Source organism: Helianthus annuus, chromosome 8 (genome assembly GCF_002127325.2).
Source record: "Helianthus annuus cultivar XRQ/B chromosome 8, HanXRQr2.0-SUNRISE, whole genome shotgun sequence".
Taxonomy (NCBI): Eukaryota; Viridiplantae; Streptophyta; class Magnoliopsida; order Asterales; family Asteraceae; genus Helianthus; species Helianthus annuus.
This window is the reverse complement of record NC_035440.2, coordinates 99,979,415-99,983,634: the sequence shown is the minus strand read 5'-3', so window position 1 is coordinate 99,983,634 and position 4,220 is coordinate 99,979,415.

Genomic DNA, 4,220 nt, shown 5'->3' with positions numbered 1-4,220 from the left:
TTGATTTTCCTTTGACCCTCCGGCAAATCAACTAACTTCCACACCCCCAACTTTTCAAACTGACTTAACTCTTCTTGCATCGCTATGACCCAAGAGTCTTCAGTAAGCGCTTCTTTGTAAGTTCTCGGTTTGACCTGCGAGATAAAACAACTTAATGAAAATTCAGTTTGTAAAGGTGCTACTATAGAATAAAAACATGTTAAGCCCTGGTCAATTTGACGTCTCGTGCGAACGCCCAATTGCAATTCTCCTATGATCAACTCCTCTGGATGATAAGAAAGAGTTCGTGGCATCACTTCACTTGGAACTTCTACATTTCCCTCCAGATTAGTAACATTCTGCTCTGCATCTTGTTCACCAACTTGGTTTGTTTGACTTGACAACTGGATCTGCTCCCCCTCAAGATCTGAATCACCATGGTCAAATACTGGCATTTTATCAGCTTCTTGATCATCATTCACCTCCGACGGATTACCAGGAACAACTTCATCATCATGTTCACCAGCATTACTAGGACCTGCTTCATCGCCATTTGAAGTTTCCCGAGGTCTTCCAGAATACTCTGCTGGGAACCTGAGCTGCGACTCATACTCTCGTAAAATATCCAGCTCATTAAAGAAATCTTCTTCTTCCTCTGATTCTTCTCTCATCTCAAACGAATCCCAAAGTTTGTCATAATTATATCTCCATGAATCACCAGGATTCTGTGGCGGCATAGTGTAACCTTGACATTCAACATTCGCTGCTTCAATAACCCGCTTTTCACTTGGAACGAAGACACGTCGTGTAGGACTTGAATAGCCAACAAAGATACCCTCAATGCTCTTCGGACCAAACTTTTCATTAGGCTCTATCACCGTACAGGGAGATCCGAACAGTTCTAGATACTTCAAATTCGGCTTGCGGTTATTGATTAGCTCAAAACACGTCTTGTTGAATTTCTTGACAGTAAGAACTCTGTTGAGAGTATAACATGCAGCAGAAACAGCTTCAGCCCAGAAATTAATTGGTAACTTAGAGTCTGCAAGCATTGTTCTGGCTGTCTTGATTAGCGTCCGGTTTTTGCGTTCTGCAACTCCATTCTGCTGCGGAGTGTACGGAGCACTAAACTCATGCAATATACCTCTTTCGTCACAAAATTCTTCCATCTTACTGTTTTTGAATTCAGTACCATTATCACTGCGAATTCTACAGATAGGCCTCTGGTACAGATTCTCAATTCTTTTAAACAACGCCACCAGGCTGTCAAACGTTACGTCTTTTGATTTCAAGAATGAAACCCACGAAAATCTAGAATAGTCATCAGTTACGACCAAACAGTAGTAATCTCCTGTTATACTCTTGACATTCACTGGACCAAACAAATCCATGTGAAGTCTTTCCAACGGTCTTGAAACTGAATTGACTTGCTTTGTAGGGTGTGACTTTTTCTTCTGTTTGCCTTTGACACAACTTATGCACTCCCCTTCCAGATGAAAACCTTTGACATGCACTCCTGTGACCAAATCGTTATGCACCAAGTGATTCATCTTCCTTAGGTGAATATGCCCCATCTTTCGGTGCCACAATCTTGACTCTTTTTCCGTTGCTCTGGACACAAAACAATGAGCCTGACCCGTGGTTGTAGTAGCAACATTCATGTCCAACACGTACAGATCGTTGACTCTTGGTGCCCTCATGATGATCCATTCCTCAGGTATCACAAATCCCGGTTTCAAGATCAAACATTCTTTGTCGGTGAAATGAGTAGTATACATCCTGTCACAGATCTGGGAGATACTCAGCAGGTTGTTCTCCAGCTCAGCGATGTAGTTAACTCTCTCAAATGTTACGATGCCATTCGATAACGTTCCTTCACCTATGATCTTTCCTCCTTGATTACCCGCAAAACCCACATAACCACCGTTAATGTTTTTCACATCATACAGCAACGCGGTCTTCCCTGTCATATGTCTCGATGCTCCACTATCCATAATCCACCTGGATACAAGTTTTGGAAGATCATGCACATAACAAATCATCACTTAAACAACTTCAAGAAAGATGCCGATTCATGCTTCGCTAACCAGGAAGCTCCGGCAATTCAAACTGTTTAGTCAAACATGGTGTCCACCCAGGCCTCATCAGCCTTAGGTGTAATCTTGACTCTCGCAATTTGAATTTTGAAATTTTCAGCCTTGAGAGGTGGAAAATTTGCATCATAATCAACCGTAACTGATTCTTCAGCCTTTTTCACCTCAGAAGTTGAAACTTTCTTCTCAACTTTTGATTCAATTTTAGGTTTCCACACCTGTTGAGTTACTGCAACCCTTTTGTAAAATTTATCATTTTGAGTTACCAACTTCTTTACGGGTTCATTTTTCACTTTGATGTTATCAATTTTAACATTCTTCTTTTCAACAACCCTTTTCTCAACAATCATCGGTGCTTTACCCTTCACATCAACCTTCTTCTGTTGAACTTTCACAGCTTCAGTCTTAGGCTTCACAAATGTACACTTTCGTGCAATGTGACCAACCTGATCACATCTAAAACAAGTACGAGTATCAGCTACTCGACTCGTGCCTTCAGACTGAGCCTGTGAAGCTCTCTTCTCAAAGAACTCTTTATTAGATTTCGAAAAAATTTGTTTCTCTTCATCAGCTAGTGAACTCGAACTATTCACAAACATTTTCTTCTCGACAAACCTCTTGTTTGAAACATTTCTTTTCTGATACTGTTTACCCCCCTGATAACCACCTGACCAGTTGTTTCTGTTGTTATTGTAAAAACGCGGTGGATAAACAGATTTCTTGTTGCAAATCTTTTCTTTCACAAATTTCATTTTATCTTTCTTTTGACACAGATTATTCACTGCTGACAACTCAACTTCAACAAGTTTGAAAACATTTGTCAATTTGTTCATGTTAACATTCTCAATCGGAAACTCTGAATCCGAAAAGAACTTATCCGAACCTATCATCTTGTACATGACAAGGTATGATTCTTCATTTAAGTTGTTTTTGGACTGTTGTTTCGGAATGTATTTGTCCAGAAAACACCCATCCTCCTCAGAAGTGTCACAATCCGGTTTTAGCACTTTGTCAACCACACTTTTTACCACATCATTCTGGACACTATCGTCATTGGAAGACATGAACATGACATCAATGTTCTCAGGAAGTTGCACTTCACTTCCTTCCTCAAGTTCAACCAACCCAGATTCCCTTTTAGTGTAATTATGCAAAATCGGCGGTGGAACTTTGTGAAACCCTACACCGGTACCGTCAGAAAACACATCTTCGCCAGCTTTGTTTTTCCCTATAGGTTTAGGAACAATGTTCTGCAACACAAAGCTTGCGGAGCTATAACTGTTAAGTTTCAACTGAATTCGCTCGTTCTCAATTTCAGCTTCTTGAACTTTAAGTTTCAATTTAGCGATTTCATCCAGTTGTTTATTAATTGATTCTTCTTTTATTCTTACCACAGCTCTCAGATGTTCGTTTTCTTTAAACGTTTTACCATTTCGATCATCACTTTCTTTAACAGTGCTTTTTAGTTTTTCAAATTTTTCAGAAATCTGACGGTTTTCAAGAATTAACTTTTCATTTTCATGATCAATTTTATCTTTTTCAATTTGACTAGTTAATTCTCTAATCCGTTCAGTTGAAGCTTTCACGGTTTTGTCACGACCAAGTATTTGATCCTCAACACTTCTAACCTTCGCTGTCAGATTTTTAATTTTCTCACTGTTGAGGTACGTGACAGTGCTACAAAAATTGCATTCTTTGGTGCAATTTTTGCAGTCAACATTTCCATCGATCTTTTTACCTGACGCATTTGTTGACGCACTTGGACTGACTTGGCCCTTAGACTCAGTCACAGAGTTAGAGTCTACCTCAAGTGCGTTCGCAGCTAGCACTTTGTCAGCCATTTTTCCCAGGTTCTCTGCTATCAACTCCTGCGTAGTATCGATAATGCCCGTATCAACCTTCTTTGATTTTTCGATTTCTTCTTTTTCTATCTTCTCTTTCTCCTCTTTTTCCTTTCTCTCTTTCTCTTTCTCTTCTTCAATCATTTTCTTGGTTGGCGTTCCCCACCATTTGTGTTGCCAATACTCATCCTCTTGTTCGTACTCCTTGATGATGGCTTCTATATCAAGTGTCTTGTCATCAATTGCAATGTTGCCATACGGATCAAGGTAGCATTCTCTGTCCGGATCCCATCTTTTCGCTCTTCTT